The 27,048-nt window shown below is 36.3% G+C and overlaps 1 long non-coding RNA gene across 2 annotated transcripts in view; it reads left to right on the plus strand.

Moving 5' to 3' along the window:
• Window positions 1-27,048, plus strand: part of LOC141584152 (uncharacterized) — a 309,735-nt gene that overhangs the window by 256,595 nt on the left and 26,092 nt on the right. For both annotated transcript variants that reach the window (XR_012517093.1, XR_012517094.1), the window contains exons 3-4: window positions 21,818-21,863; window positions 22,225-22,343. This is a non-coding gene — a long non-coding RNA (uncharacterized LOC141584152). The remainder of the gene's footprint in view (window positions 1-21,817; window positions 21,864-22,224; window positions 22,344-27,048) is intronic.

The following is a 27,048-nucleotide window of genomic DNA, read 5'->3' on the forward strand; positions in this document are numbered from 1 at the left end:
ACTTCAAACTTCCCTACAAGGCTACAGTAATCAAAACAGCATGGTACTGGTACCAAAACAGAGATAGACCAATGGAATACAGCAGAGGCCTCAGAGGCAGTGCAACACATCTGCAACCATCTGATCTTTGACAAACCTGACAAAAACAGGCAACAGGGAAAGGATTCCCTGTTTCATACATGGTGTTGGGAAAACTGGCTAGCCATGTGCAGAAAACAGAACCTGGACCCCTTCCTGACACCTTACACTAAAATTACCTCCAGATGGATTAAAGACTTAAACATAAGACCTAGCACCATAAAAACCCTTGAAGAAAATTAGGCAAAATCATTCAGGACATAGGCGTAGGCAAGGACTTCATGATCAAAACACCAAAAGCATTGGCAACAAAAGCCAAAACAGACAAATGGGCCCTAATCAAACTCCACAGCTTCTGCACAGCAGAAAAAAAACAGTCATTAGAGTGAATCAGCAACCAACAGAATGGGAAAAATTTTTGCAGTCTACACATCTGACAAAGGGCTGATATCCAGAATCTACAAAGAACTCAAACAGATTTACAAGAAACAAACAAACAAACCCATTCAAAAGTGGGTGAAGGATATGAACAGACACTTTACAAAAGAAGACATACATGAGGTCAACAAACATATGAAAAAATGCTCATCATCACTGGTCATTAGAGAAATGCAAATCAAAACTACATTGAGATACCATCTCATGCCAGTTAGAATGGCGATCATTAAAAAATCTGGAGACAACAGATGCCAGAGAGGATGTGGAGAAATAGGAACACTTTTACACCATTGATGCAAGTGTAAATTACTTCAACTGTTGTGGAAGACAGTGTGGCGATTCCTCAAGGACCTAGAAATAGAAATTCCATTTGACCCAGCAATCCCATTACTGGGTATATATCCAAAGGATTATAAATCATTCTACTATAAGGACACATGCACATGAATGTTCATTGCAGCACTGTCTACAATAGCAAAGACCTGGAACCAACCAAATGCCCATTGATGATAAACTGGACAGGGAAAATGTGGTACATATACACCATGGAATATTATGCAGCCATCAAAAACGATGACTTCATGTCCTTTGTAGGGACATGGATGAACCTGGAAACCATCATTCTCAGCAAACTGACACAAGAGCAGAAAATCAAACACCATATGTTCTCACTCATAGGCGGGAGTTGAACAATGAGAACACATGGACACGGGGAGGGGAGCACTACACACTGGGGTCTGTTGGGGGGAAATGGGGAGGGACGGGGGGTGGGAGGTGGGGAGAGATAGCATGGGGAGAAATGCCAGATATAGGTGATGGGGCGGAAGGCAGTAAATCACACTGCCATGTGTGTACCTATGCAACAATCTTGCATGTTCTTCACATGTACCCCAAAACCTAAAATGCAATAAAAAAATAATAACAACATACCAATGGATCTGGGCAAAAATATTGAAACAGGGCATTCACTTATGCTGAGAACTAATCTTAACATCTCACCGGCAAACTGAGTTAGAAACTGCCTAAAATTCCAGTATATCAATGATAAAAATCAGATCAAGCATCATGGCTCATGCCTGTAATCCCAGCACTTTGGAAAACTGAGGCAGGAGGATTATTTGTGGCCTGGAGTTGGAGAGCAGTCTGGGCAACATAGCCAGATTCTGTCTCTCAATTAAATTAGCCAAGTATGGTGGTATGCACTATGTTTCAGCTACTCAAGAAGCTGAGGTCAGAGGATCACTTGAGCCCAGGAATTCTAAGGGGTCAACGACATGTCTGAAGGTGAAAAGTCCTGGGGACAGGAAAGCCAAGTTGGGTGGAACCAAAGCAGGCAGGCAGTGTGGGGAGAGGAAGGAACTGGTCTCAGAGTCAGTCAGCTGGATTTTATTCTCATGTCTCATCCGCTGGAGCTTATGACTGCAACAATCTTGTACAAGTGAATTAACCTCTCTTTGCCTTGATTTTCTGATCAGAGAAATGAGAGGAATCAAGCTTTATTCAGTATATCACTGACTAAAATACTGTTTTACTTTATAAATGGCAATCTTATTTCAGTATTTTTTTTTCCTAGCCAGAAGCTTCTGAAAGAGAAGGAGCAAATCTGTGTCCCTCTATAATTTATGGAGCATTTTCTTAGACTAGTTTACCTTGTATAGACTGAAACTTATTACTGCTTGTTAAAAAGAAGCTTCAAAATTATGTTGGATGTATTTTTGCCTTAAAATCCATTTGGATTCAGATGACATATGTACACACCTATACAAATAATGAAATTGATTTTATTTTTAGAGATAGGGTCTCACTGTATTGCCCAGGTTGGAGCGTAGTATTGTAATCTTAGCTTACTGCATGCAGCTTTGAACTCCTTTGAGGCTCATCTGATCCTCCTACCTCAGCTTCTTGAGTAGCTTCAACAATAGGTACGTAGAACCATCTCCAGCTAAGTTTTGTTTGTTTGTTTGTTTGTTTGTTTGTTTGTTTTTTTGAGACAGGGTCTCTGTTGCCCAGGCTGCTCTCCAGCTCTTAGCCTCAAGTGATTCTCCCACCTCAACCTCCCAAAGTGCTGGGATTATGGGCATGAACCAACATGCTTGAGTTTATTTTATTTTTGTGGGTTCACAGATTCATCATATGAGAAAAAAAACCCTATTGAACACTTGAAAGTAGAAATCTAGATTCATATTTTGTTACATAAATAGTCTTAACATTTGAGGAACTAACTTGTCTCAAATGCCAGAAGTCAGCAAAACAAGAAAAAATGTTATTTATATTAAAAAGGAAAGCATAGCTGGTTTCTGAAATTAGTCTGATGAAAAATGTCAATACTGATAGTCCAAAATTGGAGAATTCTTAGAAATGGAAAATAAGAAAATATTTCTTTTAACCCCATTTTCTAAGGTACTAGATTTTTTACTCCTCTTCCTACTCATACTCCACAATATAGTGTCTTATGAACAAAAACCTTGCTTCTCAAATGGAGTTTTGAAATTGTCCAGCAGTGTGGACATTAACTGTGAGCTTGTTAGAAACATAGACTCTTAGGCTTCACTCCAGAGCTCCTGGATCATATTAACAAATAATACACATTTTAACAAATTCTCCTAGTGATTTTCATGCACAGTAAAGTTTGAGGAGCACTGCATTGGAGAACATTTGGCTAGAAATAGAAACAATCATAAAAATAGCCTTGTCAAATAGAGAAGTAAGTAAAATTAAACTGCCTTGTGCTTGCCACTAAAAGGAGAAATTACATTAAGTCTCTTAGGGCCTGTTTCTTTTTCTCCTGTGTATGTACTCCTAACCATTTCCATCTTTCCTTAGCACTTGCTTGTAATACATTTCTCTTTTATATTATATATGATGCTAGCATGTAATTATGCTTAAACTGTGTAATTGCTATCACTTTGCAAAACTTCAAACTTCCTCTAATTTACTTCACTCTCAAGCCTACGATATGCTTTGTTTACACAGCCTCTATCTGTTTCCTTTGCTCTAAGACTCCTTCCCCCATTAAAGGAGACATAATACGAAATAGAAGAATGGTTTGGCTTGGGAACATACTGATTCTGGGAGTGCAGCCATGGAGCAGTGCCAGCCAGAATTGGATGAATGATACAAGGGGTACAGTGAGACCTGGGATCTTCATTATGAAAAGGAGGGGCATGTTTTAGTCATGGGTAATACAAAATTTTGCTGTGGCATAAACCATAGCTGATGAGAATGTTTGTTTTAATCTCTGTTGAGCAAGGCTGAAACATGGCATTCTCTTGGTAGCGCTTCCTGGAAGAACCATCAATGGAAGGAGAGGCTTAGAAATTTCTTTTTCTTTTCTACTACATTTCCAATTATACCTTATAAAGTTTCTTCCCTAGTAAAATTCAAATAAGACAAAAGAGATGAAATAGTACAGTGACAGATTGGAAAGAACAAAAGCTTTAGAATCAGACAGACTTACTGGAGTTTGTATCCCACATCTGTCACTTTACAAACTGTAAACTGGACCAAATTCTTGACCTCTTTGAACCTCAAATTTCTCATCTGTGAAACTTATTTTGAAGAATTGTTTTAGAGAATTAAATGAGATAATGTATTTACAGTCTCTAGCACAGAACCTGATATTTAATCACTCAATTAATATTCATTATCTCCCTTTCTTCCTATTCTGAATCAGTGGGCAGGATTATTTTAATATGACTGGCTAAATAACCATTGAGAGATAGTTATTGCTGTGATTGGAAGCCAAATTGGCAAATGTGATCTGCACATAGAAGTGTTTTGAACAGATGCATCGGTATTGTTTGCATGGGTTACGCTGCTGTGCTGAGGGAACAGGACTGATTGATTTGAATAAATGTTAAGATTGCTATGGTTCTACAATTTTTTTTTCTGCAGTCTCCAAAAGGAAGGAAAGAACCATAGAAATACTCAAGTGTTTTCTAATATTAAGGCAGGATCCTTCCTTTCTACTGTTTCACTTTTGAAGACTATGCAGAAAGTATTTCTAAAAGGAAAATGTTACTGAAATACATACATGAATATCACTTTTCTTTAAGTGTCATTGCTGTCTCATATATTGAAGTATTAATTTAACATTTAACTACTTATTGTGCCAGAGTACTGAGTTAGATGTTAAGGGTACATGACTCAACAAAAAAGCTAGTTAATAAATAAATATAATTACAAATGTTGGCAAGGGTACCCAAAGAAGAAAAAGAATGTTATCACAATGTAGTTCCTTCCTACAACCTTAGTATTTCTATCTGGAATAAAGCAGTCTTTTTTAATCCCCTTTTTCTCTTTTCACAAGTTTAGTTTATGTCCATGTATCCCTCACACTGTAAAATTACAGCTTTTAAGGCATATTTTTCTTGGTATTTGAGATAAAATTTCATTCAGCTTCCTTAATTCTACTAAATGTCTTTTTAAGTTTTCTTCTACAATTCTATTTTAATTGCAAATTTGCATTTTATGCGTATTTTCTATGAGAAAAGAGAAACTGAGACTAAATTCTAGCTACTTTATCCTTGTCTACAATAGGTTTACTAAATTGTTCATGTTTGGAAAAGGGGAGAGCAGGACCATAATCCACAGACAAAGAAGATTTTGTTTTTCTGTTTATCGTTGGGCTGGCCCCATTCACAGGCAGTTTGTTTAACCAAGGTAAATAGGATGTCAGCTGCATCCTGAAGTAAGCATATGTAGATGGCAGAAAACACTGTGGTAGATGATGACTCAAATCGTCAATGCCTCTCTATATCCATACCCTTTGACTTCCCAGACTCCCATGAAAATGTGGGAGTTACTTTCCCATCTTTGAATCTGAGCTGTATTTGTGACTCATTTTAGCCACCAATTAGGAAGAAATGAGCTTTATGCCACTTCTAAACCCAGATTTCAGGAGGCCTTGTGCTAATCTTGCCCATAGCTATGAAAATGATCTGTGGTATCCGGTTGGTGGGTGGATACATGTGGCTCATCTACCGCCATCACTTCAGACAACAGTCAGACTGTTGCCAAAGGTATGAGCAAAGCCGTACCTAGACCAGCTAGTTGATTGTGAATGCATGAATAAACCCAGTCAAACCTGGGTCAGATGAGCAGGACTACATAGCTGAACCATAAATTGAGAGCAATAAAAAATATTCTCAGTTTTAAACTTCTGATTTTGAGGTGGTTTGTTTTGCAGAAATAACTGATTATAAATATTTGCTACTTGAAAAATTCTATGGTTTTCTAAGGTGATATCTATTTTTCCTTTTCACCATCTCATTTTTGTATGAATTCCATCCTTAGCAAAATTATTTTATCCTTTGGTTGGTAAGAAAATCCTAAGGCAGAAGCATGCAATGAATGTTTTATAATAAAGCTTTTAGGAAACAAGCGTGTGTATGTGTATACATATGTATATGTATGTATGCATATATATGTCTATTATAAATTGTATATATTATATATTTATAAATTTATATATGAAGTTTATAATGTAATATAAAGTATAGTAACATAATTTTATAAATAATAAAATATATACTATGTTTTATAAATTTCACATATCCAATTGATTCTTACAGTAAACTTTTATTTTTAGAACTCTTGAATGCATAACCAACTTACGATTGCAATGCTACCATGATTTCACAAATGATTATATCCCAGTAAATTTGTTGCCATTAAATCTTATACATGATTTATGGTTGAACTACTGCTAACTCTTGTGCCAAGTTATGTTCATTAAATTGAAATATCTTTTGGCTTTAATATTAGGCACAACACACTGTTAAGTTTAATTGGCATTATGAACATTTTTTCATCATTTTATTTAGTCTAAACAATGAGCAGAATGCTAAACCAAGTCTTGATTTGTAGTGTTGGCTCCCTTCTTTTGTGAAGCATTGCCATCATGATCAATTTCAAGCTACTAGGATGATGTCATTGAACACAGAGTTGGGAAGAGAAGCGCAGTAGTACACCATCATATAGTATTTCTGCCATGCTGATATAATAGAGTTAAATAGCCTCAAGACCATAAGTAATATGAAAATATAGTAAAATAATGAAAAAGTGATGAGTTTGGGGTGCTTATAACTCTTATTTTTAATATAATTTATTGAATTACAAGTTCACATAATTTTTACTGATGGGCATGTTTAACAATTGGCTTGTTAAATTTCTAAAAGTATTAAAATGACATTCTGGAATGGATGATTAAAAAATAATAAAAATATTAACAAATGAGCTGGCTTTAGCATACCCCTGCTCAAGGATGTTGAAAACACCCAATGGTTCTAGTTATAATAATAACTCCCACGTGTTGAATGCTCACTAAATCCCACATATTGTTCTAAGTACTTTAGTGAGGTGATCTGAAGGAATTGACAGGGAATATGGAAATCTAGATGATGTGAGCTTACATACAAAAGTAATATTCAGTGTTGATGGTGGAACAATGGCTTGGTAATGCCAAGATTTTAATGTTGAGAAACTGAATGTGGAACAGAATCTGTAACCTCCTCCAGAGAGTTCCCAAAAGAAATAATATCAACAGCAACAAATTTGCCCTTTTGTTGGAAGCAGTTCCAAAATTCTACACAGATGGGTTCAATGGCAACAGTATAGCTGGGAGATAAATTATGGACTCATCTGGAAGCTCACTTTGCATCACAAGTAATGTTTTTACTTCATATATGTTTAGGGTCAATATAAATAGTGATTTTCTAATGTAGTTTATATTCCTACTGCTTGAGTTTGAGAAAGGATCAACTTTCTAGAGATTATTATACTATTACATTGGTGTAGCTATAGGATCACTGATAGAAATTCCAGGGGCCAACCACCCATCTCCATCAACTACTTGGTGTCACTGGAACCAGAGTATGACTGCCTTCCCCATTTTAGGCATGTAATAAAACTAAGAAAACAGTATCCATGACCAAAACTGATGGACACATTAAGTGTCTCCTTTCACTTTTGATAGTCTTGGTTCCTGTGACTGAATCTTCACAGAAGACCCTGAAAAGTCTTTTGTAAAGCCAAAAGTTTCTCCAGGCAGTGCAATGGGCATGCTACACTTCATCTTAACCAAAAGGCTGAGAAGTGATGCAATGGGCATGCTTTAGCATCCAAAAAATTGGCCTCGTGAATTGTTTTCAGGTTCATTCCATGTGTCACCTTCTTTTAGTCTCAAGTTCTTTCTCAATAATACTTTTGGTTGGTGTTGGGAAGAAAAAAAGGTGACAAGGATGCTCAGGAAACTCCAGAGCACCTGACACTATGACTCGGTCCCTAGTTTTAAAGTGTTTTTTTGAGAGGCCTCAGGGAGCATGATTAGCCACAAGTGAGAGATACCAGTTAGTGTTGTCTGATGTGAGGAAAATGTTTTAGCACATTACATTTAAAAACTCTTCCGCCAGGCACATTGGCTCACGACTGGAATCCCAGCACTTTGGGAGGCCAAGGTGGGCGAATCACAAGGTCAAGAGATCGAAACCATCCTGGCCAACATGGTGAAACCCATCTCTTACATTTAAAAAAAACAAAAACAAAAACAAAAACAAAACTCTTCAAATTAATTTATGTATTGCTGTTGCACGTGACTAAAATAGGACTCAGCAGTGAGATGTAGGAAATTTGGAAAATCAATCTACATAAAATTTTTGAGCTCCTACCACTGGAAGGACAGCTGGGTAAGTGTTGTGATTAATAAAAAGCTATGTAACATCATTATGCCTACTTTTAGAAATGTTGCCGATTAATTGGGGAGAAAAGATGTGATCATGTGAAAAACAAAAAATAAAAATAAATAAGTAGCACAGAATAATTATTTTTGAGAATTGAAGAGATGGCTATGGATTGGAACTTGGGAATGATATCATTGAGGTGAGAGCTGAGAAGTGCTTTGAAGAATGAATTGGAATTTCATAAGATTAGATAAAGATGCAGGGTAAGGGTTGTGTGCACATAAAGTACATAAAGAGAGTTTGGCACCAGGGTGAATATAAGAAAGTTTGAACTTTATCCTGTAAGCTGTGGATAGCCATTGAAAAGTTAATGTCTAGAAATATGGAAGCCATAGCTGTGTAGATAAGACCAGCAGTAGAGTGACTGACGGTGTTGACGTGAAGATAGTCTTGCAGAATATTCTGAATTTTATGTTTGGCTCTGCCATTTATTAGTTGAATAACTTTTGTCAGGTTACTGACATTTCTAAACCTCAGTTTCTCACTCTAACAAAAAATAGATAACATTTTTCTTATCATAGCTTTGTGACAATTTAGTGAAATATAAAGGCAAAACACTGAGCACAGTGCCTGGGCCAGAGAGTTATAATAAAAATAACAATCATCATGATTAGTAGTAAATGTTTGGACAATGTGATGGGAATGGTAATAAAACTGAATGGGAGGAAAAACGAAGAACAGGCAAGATGAGTCCAGATGTGGGAAGCCAAAGAGAAGGTAGTATAACAGTGGACTCTGTGTTTAGTGCCTGAGAAAGCATATGATACCACTAAGGTTCATGGAAAATATGTGAAGCAGGAGAGAAGCAAGTGATTTTTCCAGTGTGTTCATTGTCTCTGGGAAGGGCCTCGTATTATCCCCCAGATCAGGTCAGACATAGGCAAGGTCACATACAAATCTTGAAGACTACATTGGGGTGAGACAAGTGGTGAGGCGAGTACTCAGCAGTGGCAATATGGCAGAGAGCTGGGGTCAGGGAGATCCCCTCATAGGCATCCTGGCCAGTCCCAGAAGGTGAGTGGTGTGGTGCGAGCACGAAGTCAACAGAATGATTTAGGCTGCAAACAAAAGCTTTCACAGACCGGTAGAAATAAAGTTTTTTTTTTTTAATTTTAATTTTATTGCATTTTAGGTTTTGGGGTACATGTGAAGAACATGCAAGATTGTTGCATAGGTACACACATGGCAGTGTGATTTGCTGCCTTCCTTCCCCTCACCTATATCTGTCATTTCTTCCCTTGCTATCTCTCCCCACCTCCCACCTGCCGTCCCTCCTCATTTCCCCCCAACGGACCCCAGTGTGTAGTGCTCCCCTCCCCGTGTCCATGTGTACTCATTGTTCAACTCCCGCCTATGAGTGAGAACATGTGGTGTTTGATTTTCTGCTCTTGTGTCAGTTTGCTGAGAATGATGGTTTCCAGGTTCATCCATGTCCCTACATAGGACACAAACTCATCGTTTTTGATGGCTGTGTAATATTCCATGGTGTATATGTACCACATTTTCCCTGTCCAGACTATCATCGATGGGCATTTGGGTTGGTTCCAGGTCTTTGCTATTGTAAACAGTGCTGCAATGAACATTCATGTGCATGTGTCCTTATAGCAGAATGATTTATAATCCTTTAGATATATACCCAGTAATGGAACAGTTGCCTCAGAGGAAACACAACGTATCTACAACCATCCGATCTTTGACAAACCTGACAAAAACAAGCAATGGGGAAAGGATTCCCTGTTTAATAAATGGTATTGGGAAAACTGGTTAGCCATGTGCAGAAAGCAGAAACTGGACCCCTTCCTGACACCTTACACTAAAATTACCTCCAGATGGATTAATGACTTAAACATAAGACCTAACACCATAAAAATCCTTGAAGAAAATCTAGGCAAAACCATTCAGGACATAGGCGTAGGCAAGGACTTCATGACCAAAACGCCAAAAGCATTGACAACAAAAGCCAAAATACACAAATGGGACCTAATCAAACTCCACAGCTTCTGCACAGCAAAAGAAACAGTTATTAGAATGAATCGGCAACCAACAGAATGGGAAAAAATTTTTGCAGTCTACCCATCTGACAAGGGGCTGATAATCCAGAATTTACAAAGAACTAAAACAGATCTACAAGAAAAAAAAATCCCATTCAAAAGTGGGCAAAAGATATGAACAGACACTTTACAAAAGAAGACATGCAGGAGGCTAACAAACATATGAAAAAATGCTCATCATCACTGCTCATTAGAGAAATGTGAATCAAAACTACATCGAGATACCATCTCACACCAGTTAGAATGGCGATCATTAAAAAATCTGGAGACAACAGATGCTGGAGAGGGTGTGGAGAAATAGGAACACTTTTACACTGTTGGTAGGAATGTAAATTAGTTCAACCATTGTGGAAGACAGTGTGGCGATTCCTCAAGGACCTAAAAATAGAAATCCCATTTGACCCAGAAATAAAGTTTTAATGAAGGATGCTTTTCTAGAGGAACTAGAAAACTGGAACTCAAGAGAATAAGATAAAAGAAAATTGTGCATTGGAAGATGTGATGGAATGATGAGTAAGGAGTGAGAAAGAGAAATAATAGAAAAACAGATACTAGAATTAAGCATTATAATAGGAACCAACTCACAAGGAGAAAAGCATTATAATAGGAACTGACTGACAAGGAGGAAAGCGTGAACCTTACAAGGAGAAGAGCTGGAACTGGAATAGAACACAGAGGAGAACCAGCCATTGTAAAGCAAAGGCTTCTCTTTTCCTTTTTAAAATTGTATAATTTTTATTAAATGTTCCATATCTCTGAAAATATTTACAAAATATGCTTAAGGTATAAGAACAGCACCCAGATATAATAAAACTATCCAGATTTTATGAAGTTTGAAGTTTACTTAATTGACAAGAACTTCTTTAAAGAAAAGGAGACAAAATCACAAATACAAAATGAATTACAAGAGTGGACATTTCTTTAGAGTTGGAAAATAAATTACAAACCATAAAAAAACACAAAAAGTTACCAGAAACTTTACAAAATCCAGAAAAGATAAAATTTTAATTAATTTATTTTTGCTTTATTTTTAGTTGCATATTGGGGGAAACATGCAGAGTCTCATACCCTTTTGATGGTTAGATGTTGTAACTAAAGAGTTTTCTCTAGCCTTGAATATGATTTTTTGAGACTCAGTTGTGAAGAGAAAAATGAATGAGGAGAAAATGGAAGAAAGTGGAGTAGCCCCCAGAATGCTTCATATAATACCTTAAATCTGTGCCAATTAAACAGAATAATGTGGGGTTCTGAAATTTAGCCTTATCAGTGCATTGTTTATGCCTGGTAATCCACCCTGCATTGTACATGGTTACTCATGTCATGCATTTGTACTTGCCAGTTGTTCTAGAGTGTGATGATACACACTGTAGGTAGGCAGCATAGGCAGGGGGATACAGGAAGGAGGGGAAAATTGAGGTATAAGCTGGAGTCTTTGATGATACAGTCTTCCTTCATGTATGTTCTAGATAGATGGTAGTAAAACTTGAAGCATATTTATTTTGTAATAAGAATGTATTTATTTATATTTATGCAATTTAAAATAATATAAAAACGTGCCCTCATAAAAACATTTTTTAATAGTTTGTTATACCACAGGACCAGAGAAATGAGATTGGTATTGAGGAATAAGAAAGTTTTTACTTACTCTAACTCGTTTGTTTTTTACTTTGTACAAAGAATATTTATTTTAGTGATATAAAATTTAAAGACATGAACCAGAAATACAGCAGTGAGTGAAACTGATTGAGCTACAAAAACTCAAGTTTTTCTGAACAATATTCAGTTAATCATAGTCTGTGTCTTAGTGTATTCAGGCTGCTATAACAAAATACCATAGACCGAACGGTTTACCAACAACAGGAATTTATTTCTCACAGTTTTAGTGGCTGGGAAGCCTGAGATTAAGGTACCAACAGATCAGTGTCTAGTGAAGGTTGTTTGCTAGGTGTCTTTTTTTATTATTATTTTTTTATTTTTTGCTGTAAGCTCATATAGCCAAAGGGGCAAGGTAACTCTTAGGATAAGGACATTAATCCCATTTAAGAGGGCCCTGTCCTCATAACCTAATTGCCCCAAAAGCCTAAGCTCCTAACACCATCACACTGGGGATTAGACTTCAACATATGGCTTTCGTGAGGACCGAAACATTCAGACCAAAGTAGTCTATAACTTTGTTAGTCACTTTTAGTCAGCCCTGAAAATTGACGTGTGCAAGTGGATTCTACAGTTTCAAATGACAAGAATGCGAAGTGTTGCATGGTACTAACACTTTTATTGGGGGTACACAAAACTCTCCGTGAATTATTAGAAAAAGAAAATAGACTATTGTATATACAAAAGATTTTTAAATAAAAAGTAATATAAAAAGGATAGCTTTGTTACTATTGCTTTAATAATTACTCTTCTTTACAAGTAAGTATTGTCTTCTATTTAAAGTCTTGAAAAATTTATAGAAGCCTATATAACCTTTTTCTTCTGTAAAATTTTTGCTAAATATCTTTTTCATTTAGTTTTCTCTAATAGCTTTGTGCTTAGAAACCATATGGCATTATAAGACAACAGAATTCATGTCCTTAGCTAAAGCACACTTTAAACAAAATGGTATGGCCTATCCTTTACTGACAATTCCAGTGTTAGTTGAAGAAAACATACATACGTATTGCTATGGTTTGGATGTGGTTTGTGTGGCCCTTTCAAGTTTCATGTTGAAATTTGATCCCCGGAGGTGGAGACAGAACCTGGTCGGAGGTGTTTGGATCATGGTTTGAAGTCCGGTGGATTTCTCACGAATGGCTTGGTGTTATTCTTTGTAAAGAGAGTGAGTTCTTCTTCTTAGTTCCTGAGAGAACTGATCATTGGAAAGAACCTGACATTTTCTCCTTTTGCTCTTCTCTCTTTAACTGTGTCATCTGCATCCACTGGCACCCCTTTGCCTTCCAGCAGCAGTGGAAGCAGCCTGAGTCCCTAGCTAGAAGCAGATGCCAGTGCTATGTTTCTTGTACAGCCTGCAAAACTATAAGCCAAATAAATATTGATTTTTTATAAATTGCCCACCGTCTCATATTCCTTCAGAGCAACACAATGGACTAAGACACACTAATATAGATAGATGTAAATATTTAAGAAAGAGCTTATTTATGAATTTGACTATAAAACAATATAAGCATATAATAGGTAACTTGGAAAATATAAGTGTAAATAAGAAAACATTTGAAACATTTCTAAAATTCATCAATTATATAAGCTCTTAATAGTTCAGTATATCTCTTTTTAGTCTTTAAATTTTTTTCTTACACATGCACGCACACACATCACACTTCCTTTTCAAAACTGAAGTCATATTCTTGCTATTATATATCCTTTTTTCCTCATTCTGAGCATTTTCTCATAATGTTAAGTATTTGTAAAAATTATGTTTAATGATTATATAATATCTCATTATATGGCTGTATTAAAATATAATTATTTCCATGCTGTATTAGTCAGGGTCCTATTAAAAAACAGATGACCCACCCAACTGGGACAACTGACAGGACTTTATAAAAGGATGATTTACAGGTGAATGGGTATGGCGAAGGATACCAATAAGCAGTGGTAAAGTACTGGGAGCCATTATCATCCAAGTTTGAGAGGGAGTGGGATAGAATGTTTACCAGAATCTGCAGAGAGGTATAGTTGTAAGAGAGGCTCTCTGGTAAAAGCCTGGCAGGGAGAGAACAAGGGAAATAAACACCTGAACTTCTCTCTCCTTCTGCCTTACAATCTCCTGATGCTGCTTCTCCTTGGTCAAATTCAGTAAGAGTGCAAAGAAATCTTTGACATAGAGTCCACAGAGGTCAGCCATCCTTGGGAGAGAGTTGAATGAAGAAGGGTGTAGCGTATATCTGGACTGAGAAATAGCACACATTTTTTTTTTTTTTTTTTTTTTTTTTAGTATTTCCCCTTTTACATTTTCTCTAATGAGAATTAGCTAGTAAGTTTAATTACATTATTAGGTAAGTATCTTAAATGAATGAACAATCAGCTTGCCCTGTTGATCATGAGATATAATGGAAAAATTAACCTGCTTAGAGCATCCCATGAATGATTAAAATCATGTCATCTAATCAAGAATCAATAGTCCTTGTTTTGCTCCATAGCTGACATTAATAAGGCCCATAGGGTAGGAATTTTGATTTCCTATCTAGGCATGCATTCCATACAGCCACACCCAAATGGCAGTTAGCAAAATGAGCCAAAGTTACAGACTACTGACCTCAAGCTATGTCTGTGGTCCAAAGAAAATTAGGGTTAAAAAAAAAAAAAACAAGACAAGCATCCCAGAAGGACAAAAGAAAGAACCCAGGTTTTCAGGTTCATACTTCATTCTGCTATATTTCTCAAAAGAAACTCAGCATGAAAGGAAACTCCATCGTAGAACCATTTCATCTTTATAGCCTAGGTCTTTAAAACATGGTTGGATTTGGCCCTGCCAATAACTTATAAACAGTAACTCAATACACTCTAAGAAAGGAGCAAGATAAAATTATGTCTCTACCATTCACTTGTCATAGAATATTGACTTCAACAAATCTCGTGCTGTTATCTGAGGTGGTACTTACATGAATTTATATGATCTCTGCTGAAAAGTTTTCTGATAGAGATATATAAAATTCTTTATGGGAGAAAAAATGATTTTTTAAGTGTAAATAAGAGAATTTTCTTGTTTCTCCCTTTAACCCATCAAAATAGCAGGGTATGATGGAGAACTTCCTGACTAAGGATGTGAGAAGATGGCAGCATGAAACTTTTACATCCATTCCAGTACAGGCCTAGGGTTTGGGAAGCATTGGAAAACTTTTATTTTTTACTTCTTTGACTCACTCCAAAGAAACTCTAACATAGGCTGGGATGGGTCTGGTTGTTTGTGTGTGTGTGTGCATGCGTGTGTGTATGTGTCTGCTATTAAGTTGTAGGAGTTCCTTATTATGGGATAATAGACATTTTTTAGACATATGGATTGTAAATATTTTCTCTCATCCTATAGGTTGCCTTTTCATTTTGTTGACTGTTTCCTTTGCTGTGCAGAAGCTTTTTAGTTCAATATAATTCCACTTATCTTTGCTTTTGTTTCATGTATTCTTGGTGTTACATGCAAAAATAAATTATTGCCAAAGTCTACATCCAGAAGCTTTTCTCCTATTTTCTTCTATAAGTTTTATGTGTTGAGTCTACATCCAGAAGCTTTTCTCCTATTTTCTTCTATAAGTTTTATGTGTTGAGGTCTTCTGTTTGAGTCTTTAATAAATGTTGTGTTGATTTTGTAGATGGTATAAGAGAAGAGTTCAATCCCATTCTTTTGCCTGTGGCTCTCTAGTTTTCACAGCACCATTTATTGAAGAGACTATCTTTTTCCTATTGCATAGTCTTAGCACACTTATCAAAGATAAGTTGAATGGCAGCATTAAGTATTGCACAGAAAACTTTTTGGAAAAATAAATCTCAGTTGACTAAATATGTGTATATTTATTTCTTGATTTTTTATTCTGTCACTGGTTTATATGTCTGTTTTTATGCCAGTAACGTATTACTGAAGCTTTGTAATATAATTGGAAATCAGGATGTGTGATGCAACCAGTTTTGTTCTTCTTGCTTAAAATTGCTTTGGCGATTCAGGATCTTTTGTGGTTCTATGTGCATTTTTAGGATTGTTATTTCTTTCTGTAAAAAATGTCATTGGAATTTGGCAGGGATTAGATTGAATCTGTAGGTCACTTTAAGTAGTATGGACATGTTAACAATATTAATTCTACAACTCAGTAGCTAAAAATCTGCAAATAATTCTGAATAGACAATTCTCCAAAGAACACATGCAATGGCCAAAAAGTGTATAAAAATGTGCTTTGCATCACTAATCACTAGGGAAATTCAAATTAAAACCACAATGAGGTATCACTTCCAATGTGTTAGGATGGCTGTTATCCAAAAAACAAAAGGCTACAAGTGTTGGTGGGGATGTGGAGAAAAGGGAACCCTTATACACAGTTGGTAGGAATGTTAATTGTGCAGCAAGGAGTTCCTCAAAAAATTAAAAATAGAACTACCATATGACTAAGCAATCTAACTTGTCAATATATATCCAAAGGATATGAAATTATGACATCACTATGTCAAAGATATCTGCACTTCCATGTTCACTGCAGTATTATTCATAATAGCCCAGTTATGAAATCAACCTGAGTCCTTACATGGATGAATTGATAAAGAAAATATAATATGCATATACAATGAAATGTTATTCATCCTTTTAATAAAAGGAAATCCTGCCATTAGTGACATAGATGAACCTGGAGCACACAAGGCTGAGTGAAACAAAAGAGGAACAGAAAGACAAATACCAAACAATCTCACTTACATGTGCAATCTATCAAACTTACAGAAACAGGGAATAGAATGTTGCTGAGGCTGGGGACAGGGGAAAATGTGAAAATGTTGGTAAAAGGCAACAAAGTTTAAGTTATGCAAGATGAATAAGTCTTAGATATGTGCTATATAGCATGGTGACTGTAACAGTAACTGAATTGGTAAATTAAAATTATGCTAGGAATGCTGACCTTATTTTAAATGTTCTTATTGCATGTAAGACTAAGAAAGAGAGCAAGAAGAAACTGTTGGAGGTGATGGATATTAAATATGTACAGCTTTCTGTATTTAGTAAAGTATTTTTTAATAGGCTATATAGAAAGGAATATTTTCAATGGGATCATTTTGTATCTTATGCCTCAAAAAAAAAATCAATACCATCATAGCACAGCATAGAAACCTGATTTCTCTTCTTTTGACATTAGGCATTGCCATGACAAGGAAAACCCACAGCAGTATTCATCACCAACATTCAATTTACATAACAAATCTTTCATAATTCCATAGTTAAAGAGTCAGAGTGATGGACTTTATATGGAAAATATCACTTTTTTTCCCTTCTATACTAAAAGTGAATCTTAGCTTTAGTTTAATTCAGTAAATATTATTGAGAACTTTATAATGTGTTCAATGTTCTGTGTTTTTTTAATAGTTTTGCCTTCTTTTGGGCAGTAAAGGACTACATTCGACAAACTGGAAGTGGTGTAGGAAGTACTTTAGACTCTTTCACTCTTCTCCAATGAGGGTGGATTTATGAATTTGAATTAAATGAAATTAACTGAACAAACGTTATTGACTATAAACTATGCTGGAATAGTATTTTTTACATTCAATATAAATGGCAAATATTCAGATATACTAAGATACAAATTACATAGTTCTTGTCTTCATTAACCTTAAAATCTAGTAGAGTAATAAGACAAAAGCTGAATTTTGTAAGTGTCTTGCAAGAGGAATGAGATACTTAAAATGAAAGAGAGAGACAGAGGAAGAGAAAGAGAGATAGTGATATCAGATAAAAGTTGGAATGGGAAAATGGGCCAAGTCATGAGAAAAGCTTAAAGTAAGTGAGACCATTTGATAAAAATTTGGAAGGTACAGTCATATTTTTTTTTCATCTCTTACTCCAAGCATTCTTTCTTTTTGCTATTTTATTGTACTTTAGGTTCTGGGGTACATGTGCAGATCATGCAGGATTGTTGCATAGGTACATACATGGCAAGGTGGTTTGCTGCCTTCATCCCCCCATCACCTATACCTGGCATTTCTCCCCATGTTATCCCTCCCCTCCTCCCCACCAGTACAGTCATATTTTTTAAAAATTTATTTTAAAATGATTCTATACTCATAAGAAGTTGCAAAAATAGTACAGAGTTCTTGTATACCCTTCACCCAGCTTCCCCAATGGTAACATCTTACAAAATCACAGTGCATTTTAATAAAACCCAGGATTTGGGTTTGATTAATCAACATTGGTACAATACTGTTAACTGAGCTGCAGACCTCATTAGGATTTACCAGTTTTTATGTTCACTCACTTGTGTGCATGTGTGTGTGTGTGTAGTTCTATGAAATTTTATCACATGCATGGATGCATGTAAATGTCACCACAATCAGCATATAGAACTGTTCCATTACCACAAAGAAACTCAGCTGTATTACCCCTTAACAGTAACACTTTTCTATCCAATTCTAACCCCTTGGAAACCCCTGATCTCTGCTCCACCTTTACACATTTGTCATTTCAAGAATGTTATATAAATAGAATCAAGTAATATGCAACCTTTTGTGATTGGCTTTTTCATTTAGGATAACACCATGATGTCCCATTAAGTTGTTGTACCTACTAATGATTCATTGTTTTAAACTGCTGAATGGTATTTCATTGCATGGGTGTGTTACAGTTTGCTTATGTATTCACCTGTTGAAAGGAATTTGGCATGTTTCTAGTACTTGGCAATTACCAAAAAAAAGCTGCTATGAATATATACAGTTTTTTTGTGTATAAATGTGTTTTTATTTCTCTAGGACAAATGCAGCCAGGAGTGTAATATCTGGGACATAGGGAAAGTGCATGTTTAGAGGTGACATTTTAATAAATGTGCAGTTCTTAAGCAATATAAATATTCTTGTATATGCATTATTTGTGAATTTTCACAATTTTTTTTACAATAAGAATTAGAGTTGCTATGCAAAGGTGATAGGCATATTTTAAATGCGTTAATACATACTCTGTTCTCAAGAAGTCATGCTAATGTCTACACCTTCCCACAATTATACGAGTATATCTTTTCTCTAATTGCTCAACAGTGATTAATACCTTTCTAATTGTTGCTAATCTGAAAATCCAAAATTGGTGTCTTGTTTTAACTTGTATTTTGATTACTTATAAGTAGAGCATTTCTATGTAGTATTTGCGTTTCTCCATAAATTTTCTGTGTATGCCTCTTGCCCACATTTGTATGCAGATGTAAAAATTTTTCTTACTGATTTATGTGTGTGTGTGTATCCTTGTGTGTGTGTGTGTGTAAAGGAAAGTAATATAGTATCACGCATGTTGCACATATTTTTAAAGTTTGTGCTTTGCCTTTTAACCTTTTTTTTTTTTTTTTTTTTTTTTTGATAGGGAGTTTCGCTCTTGTTACCCAGGCTGGAGTGCAATGGCACGATCTTGGCTCACCACAGCCTCCACCTCCTGGGTTCAAGCAATTCTCCTGCCTCAGCCTCCTGAGTACCTGGGACTACAGGTGCGCACCACCATGCCCAGCTAATTTTTGTATTTTTAGTAGAGACAAGGTTTCACTTTTTTGACCAGAATGTTCTTGATATCTTGACCTCGTGATCGGCCAGCCTCGGCCTCCCAAAGTGCTGGGATTATAGGCATGAACCACTGCGCCCAGCCAGTCTTTTAACCTTTTTAAAAAATGCTTTTTACCATAAATATACTTCAGTTGTCCTACAGGCAAATCTAACATCTTTTTTCCCCTAAATACATGTAAGTACTAATGACATATAATTTGTCCTAGTTATATGTAAACCAGCTATGAAGCATTCCTTCATTCTCTGTTCTCTGAAATAATTTAAGTAATATTAGAGTTACTTATTCAGGAAATATTTGGGGGAAAAAAATCTCATACATCCAAGTGGGTAGGGTACCTAAGGCAAGGAGAGAGTACTTCTTTGATATCTCTCTTCATTTCTCATAGTATGATTGTTTCTTAGAACTTCCAATCTCTTCTTTAGCCCATTTTGCTATTTCAAATTTCTACACATTTCCTTAGAAAATAATCCATTTTGCTTAAGATTGTCAAAGTTATTACCATAGAACTGCATGAAACACTGTTTATGATTTAGTGATTTACATTATTCATGAAAACAATAAAACAACTAATTTTTTTCTTGAGTGTTATTCAAATAAAAAAACAAAAACACTGTTTCCTTTAATTTAGTGAAAATTTTCTTTTTTTCCCCGTTTCCACATTTTCCTCCAAAGAGGGAACATTTAACTCACTTCTGTTTCCACATACTTTTTTTTTTCTCTTAAAATTTCTTTCACATCGTCTTTACTTCACTTTAACCCGAATTAGGTTTAGTCTTTTTTTCTTCTCTTCCTCTTCAAAAAAACAATTGTGACTTGGAAAGGATTCAGTTTAACATATTCGCAGATGCTTCAGTTAATGTACTCCTCCCATTCTAAGTAGAATCATAATTCCCATGAAGAGAGTATGTGGTTTCCAAGAACTCTACAGTCTGGCTCAGTAAGAACTTTTCAGACTGCCACATGTGTCAGGAGTAGCCTTGCTTACTAAACAGAAGCCAAGTGAAGTAAGATTACTCATGAGAAGTATCTTTCTGTGGATGCAATTCTGTCTTCTAACTTCAATTACACTTAGCTAAAGAAATATGGACAGAAACAACTTGAAGTAAAAGATGAAAATACGGTTCTAAGCAAATGTACAAAAACTGTACTCATGAAGAGGACCTTACACTCCAGGAAAGTACTTGGTTATTTCTTATGATAAATTATCATAAATCTTGACACTCAGCTACTTTTCAAGTTGTGGAATTTAGGGTATGAGGAAAGTACATTTAACTCAAGTCATATTAAGAAAACTGCCAAGTACGGTGGCTTATGCCTGTGATCCCAGCATTTTAGGAGGCCGAGGTGAGCAGATCATAAGGTCAGGAGTCCGAGAGCAGCCTGACCAACATGGTAAAACCCTGTCTCTACTAAAAATATAAAAACTAGCTGGACATGGTGGCGCATGGCTGTAATACCAGCTACTCAGAAGGCTGAGGCAGGAGAATTCACTTGAACCTGGGACACGGAGGTTGCAGTGAGCCAAGATCTTGCCATTGCACTCTAGCCTGGGCAACAGAGTGAGACTCTGTCTCAAAAAAAAAAAAAAAAAAAAAAAAAAAGAGAGAGAGAGAGAAAAGAAAACATGTTTATTGAAGGAGGTAGCTGGTGGCAGAACTAGAAAACCATCAGGGTCTGAAGTTGGAAGATAAATTTTTGCATACGTTGTTTTCACATGCTCCCAAAAATGTCACACCTTAGTAGGCCACCCAATTCCCTTCAACATCACCTCTGCTGCTCCCCAGTCCAAGCAATGCATGATGTGATTGATCCCTAACAACGGGAAGCTTGCAGTCAAACTACTTAACCTCTAAAATAGGGATGGCCTCATGATTGCTCTCTGCAACCCCACAGTAATGGGGTCATTAATTTCAACATTGTTCAGGGGAAGGATGCTTTATATCTGGTGACTAGCTTAGGTAGGGACAAGTAAAGTAAAATTAGAAATTGTAATTAAAAATATGCAAAATGCATATTTTATTTCATCAATGTTATACTTTATTCTTTTTAAATCTTAGTACCTGACAAATAGTTCTTTTTCATCCCTCCCTTGGCTTTCAGTGCCAATTAAAGAAAACATCCCAGGATGTGTATTATTGTGCTCTAATTATAGTTGAGGGTACAGTGGCATGTGATTGTGGTATAATAACTAAAGCCCTGGAGTGTCTTTTATTCCATTAAAAATGACCTTAGCCTTGGATCACAGAGCTTTGCATTGATTTGTCTTTTTTGTGGTTTCCTCTCCACAGGTCTGCTTCCTCAACCAGGATGATGCATTGAATTGTGACACATGGGGTCAGTGAAATTAACTATCTTTCCCATGAGAAATAATTTATCATTCAGCATTTGCTATTAATGTGCCTCTGCTGCAAGTGAATGAAGCCATATAAAGTGTATGGAAACTGTGCAGCAGATGAACACTGCATAAATATCCTTTAATGTTTATGATGGGCACAGTAATTTTCTCATCTGTAAATGGGAGGGATTTGGGCTGCAGAAAAAGAGATGTTGATAAGTTTTGTTGCTATAAAAAATGGCTGCAATGTCTTCAATAGATGCAATACCTCTTTGGGTCTAATACAAATTTTGTTTTCTGCCTGTTTCAATGAGGTCTTTTAAAACTTATGATTACTATTGAATTCGATTGTGTCTGCAGAAAGACTTCCCAGCCTTATTTAGAACCGTGGAAGTACCTCAGTTCTCAGCCTAGACAATATTAACACATTATCTCTGGACTATATTTCTGTTTGAGAAACAAGAACTAGAAGGGACAAGGTAAGTTTTAATTATTCAAACTCATCTAAAAAATATTCTGAAGGCTTATTGAAAGCCAGATATTGTGCTGGACAGTGTGAGAGGGACGCAAAATCAATGAGAAAGCCAGTGATTCTCAGTTATCCATCTTAGAAAGTGTACTTGAACCCAAGAGGTCATGTACCAAAGTATTCATTGATGTGTTGAAAATAACAGTGAAAAATCAGAAATGACCTACATGCCCATCATTAAGAGACTGGCAAAACCAATTCTGAGGTATCCATGCAATGGAAAACCATCCATCATTTGTGAAGAGGGAGGTAGATCCATAAGTGGAAAAGTCTCCAAGACATGATGTTAGAGAAAAATTTCTCTCTTTCTCTCTCTCTCTATCTCTCTCTCTGTCCTATTTATTTTCTCCATAATCACTGTGATGCATAGCAATGATCCTGGAACCATACCCTTCGAGGAAGGCCCCCCCACTGCACAGTGGCAGAAAGTGTTATTCACATGGGCGATAGGTTTTTTGGTGACAGTCTGGCAGCCACAGTTGATAACCTCATGCCAATATGATGACTTTTGTTACCTTTGGGTCATGAAGGGGACCAGGATTGAAGATAGTTGTCAAAGGGAGTTGTAACTATTAGCTACAATGATATAATTCTCAAATGATATTATATTAATGAATTAAATGTGTATCAGATATTAATTTTAAAATGAGTAATATACAATTCCTGCATTCTGTGTGCTAATAGTCCAGAGGAGAAACAGGTATATACTCAAATAATTCTGTTGCAAAACAGAGTACAGCCAGTACTAGCCTTGATAACTATGTATGATGGCAATATGAAGGGGAGAGTGATCTGCATTTCTACTTCTTGGAGGAGGTGAGATTTATTGTAAATCTCCTTAGTGAAAGGAAGACTTTCTATTGTACAGGATTCTGGCCTTCACATTAAGCAAGGCTAGGCAGCTGTGATATTAACATTAGCTGTCATCTAGCAATTCAGCCATCTTAGAAGATGTAATCAAGTAGAGGAGAAGAAGGCCCTAGAGGGAGAGCCAGAGGGAAGATTCTAGCCTGTATTCCCTAGGAATCATTTGTTTGTGACTAAATAAATTTATTCTGGCTATCTAAAGCTATGGGAAATGAATTGGTGGGAGATGTATCAAAAGAAGGCTGGAGGGTGGCATTTGGAAAAATAGGTTATATACCAAAGCACCTTGAGGCAGTGGGAATGGTGGTGGTGGAGGACAACCCCACATCTCTTGTGTAGCAGAGATGGCCTTGTTGTGAATATAGCAACTCCATCATCTTTGCACCATAATTACCCTGATTGGCCTAGACTAGGTCACAGTGCAGTCATTTTTCATAGTGGATGGCAGAGCTTCATTTAATATAGCAATGTGCGCATCTCCCAAAATGGGAATAGAGTGGCCAGGGTGGATGACCAAGAACCAAAAGAAGTAGTGGTTTTATCAACTGGGTACTTACCTACCAATTACTGTACGAAACACTTTATAGGGACATTATTTCATTTAACATTCCCAATAACTCTATGAATGAGGCACTATTACCATTATTATGATTCCCCTTTGCAGATGGAGTTAAGTAACTTTCTCAGAATTACACATACCAATTTAGTAGTTTGGTTCTGAGCCTGTAATTTTAATGACTAGCTACTGCAGATGTCTACTCTATGTTCCCTGTTGCCTTTCTTCTCCCCATTTTCTACAGGAATATGGAACTTTTAAACACTGTGTAGAAAATGTGTAAGATACACTATCCTTAAAGCAACTCAAAAGGCTTTTACAGCATAATGACAGTTCTTGTCATACCTCCAAATTTAAGGTGAAAAAATAGTTTGATTCCTATTTTTCTGATAATAAAAGAAGGCAATTATGAATTATATGACTTGCCAAATGATCTCTAAGTTGAAAGTTAAATTGAGACAAAGAATCAGGACTGTTGAATTAATGAAGTAGGTAATTCATCCCTCTCTTCAGAAAATTGTGACTGTCGCCACGAATGAGGTTTCTGGCACCAGTCCTTATTTTTAAAAAGACACTATAAACCACAAATCAGAATAAGCCACCCAACCCCCATTATTTAAAACACAATGGCCCCTATCACATTTAGAATAAAACCTGAATTCTTCACCACAGCTGTGAGGCTTACAGGAGTCCACCTCCCCTCTTGAGACTCTTCGACTCTCTCTCTACCACATTTGTTGTCTTCCTTTTGTACTCAGATAGTCCAAACCAGTTTCTACTTTGGGCTGGAACCACTGGTCCCTCTGCTTGGAATGCTCATCCCTTGAGTCTTCACATAGCTGTCTTCTTCTTGCCCTTCAATTCTCAACTTGTATAATATCTGGAAGAGAACTTTCCTGACCACCTAAACTAAAGTGACCCAATCTTTCATATCCCTTCACCATGGTGTTATTTCCCTCATAGCACTTTACACTATCTGAAATGTATTTGTGTATTTGCTAGTCTATATTGATTTATGGATTCTCTTCTCTAGAAGGCAAACTCCAGGAGAGAAAATTCTTGTCTGTCTTGTTTCAATCTGTATCTCCAACTAGGACCCACAGCTGTTTATGGCACACAAATATTCACTGAATGAATTGTTTTCAGTTTACTGAACCATTTAGATTTTTCATTTATTCCTCAAAGGCCAAGTAATTGTAGGGTGGTAAGTCTGAATAAGCCTTTGGAAGATTCCCTTAGTTTTATAGTTCCAAAAAGTGGGAAAAAGAGATGCGTAACTGCCCAAGGTCACAGCAAGTTAATAGCAAACATGGACTAAAATCTGTGTCTTTTCGCTTACAGAATAGAACTCTTTCTGTACATTGTCCTGACCATAGTTTGAATGTGGTGCTGAGGTGACCTTTGATTTATGACTTCGGTGGTCATCATGCATTAGAGATAACAGAATCACATACAGGTGTTTTTTTCCTGAAGATGAACGTATTTCTCACTGGGCTAGTTGGGCACCTGAGCTGATTATAATGACAGATACATATTGAGCACGTTCCATGTGCAACACATTATTTTAAGAGCTTAACATGCATTAATCCATATAATCCTCATGACATCACTACTAAGTAGCTATTATTGTCGTCGTCTCCACTTATAGATGTGGAATTTGAAGCACAGATGTTAGGAAACTTGCACAAGGTCACGTAACTAGTAAGTTGTGGAGTCAGGCTCCAAACACAGGCAGTCTACCTAAAAGCCACTCGCTTTTAATCATTAATGCTGTTCTGCCTGCCCTGGCCATGAGACACAGTTTATCCTTCAAAACCCTATCAGAAAATTTCCATTGACAGGAAATAGGGAATAATCCTGGGTGACTCACGAGGCAGATGAGAATCAATAGTGCAGTTTCCACCAATGCAATATTGGCAGAACTATCTTTCTTTTTTAAGCTTTAATTTTCCTTGTACAATGGTCCTCCATAAACAGCAATGAAATAAACAGAACAAATACCTTTGAGTCACCAACTGCCAAGGCCCTGAGTGGTGCTTTATTGATGGTAGGTGTATGGAGCTTCCTGGAATATGTTGTTCACAAATAAAGAGGTCTTTCTGGCATTAAGAGAGTTTGTGGATCCTGCTGTTTTGGGAGCGTGACATTAAATAATTGATTAAAAAGGAATGGCTTCACTGCTCCTCCATGCAGGCAAGAGTGTTTTACTAATGCTGCTTTCTGAAATTGGAGATGGCAGTTGGGTTCTGGGATAGGCACTGGACTGGGGAGAGACTCAAGCAACAGAGAACAACATTTCTCTCTCCTGATTGGGAGAAAGCATCTTCCTTTAGATTAAATGCTATTTTCTCAGTGAATAGGGAAAAATTTCTTTTTCTAGAACCTTTCTCAATTCTGATAAGTTTGAGTTATTAACTTTCCATTCTGATTACTATTAAGATTTATTTTAAAATAAATCAGAAGTAGAGTGCATAGAATATAGAATCTCAGATATAAAAAGAAACAAACCATCTTCAGGAAAATCAGAGGGCAAAGTGAGTATTTAAATATTTTATTTATTAACGTGTGTTAATGATGTATCTTCCTCATCCACAATTTTTAAAGCCATGTGGAAATATTTACTTCACAGTTTTAATAAGTATCACAATTAATTGAACTCCTGCTATGTAGAAGGAAAAGCATATTAAGTCACATTGTCATGAAATATTTTCAAACTAATTAGTAATTATATAAAATTCAAACCTATTTCCTCCTACTCCACACTCCATACTCCCACACAAAAATCACCAACAGTGGCAATATTCATTGCAAGAAGAATATTTGAAAGACCATAAGAAATTGTCCTTCTTACTGGTCTAAAAATGCTCTAATAGCATAGACATTTAAAAATGGCTCAACCCAAATAGTACAAATAACATGGACTAGGTATTAGGAAACCTGGAACTTCCTCTAATTAGCTGTTTGCCCTTTGTGAGTCACTTAGACCTTCTGACTGACCTCCACTCCTCTCTGCTCTAAACTGGGATTAATAGTGTATGCTTTCTACAAACCTCTTACGGTTGCTGCCAGTTTCAAAGCAATATTTGTAAACTAAAATATACTCTACAAATTCAGCATATTATAAGCCTTAAATAGCTAAGCTCTGTGTCAAAGTTTTGTCCTTAGGACATCATATTTCTCTGAGTAGAAGTGTGTGAGCTACAATGCTATGCTGCTTCTATCAAACAGCCAA

This window comes from Saimiri boliviensis, chromosome 4 (assembly GCF_048565385.1).
Source record: "Saimiri boliviensis isolate mSaiBol1 chromosome 4, mSaiBol1.pri, whole genome shotgun sequence".
In the NCBI taxonomy this organism is placed as follows: domain Eukaryota; kingdom Metazoa; phylum Chordata; class Mammalia; order Primates; family Cebidae; genus Saimiri; species Saimiri boliviensis.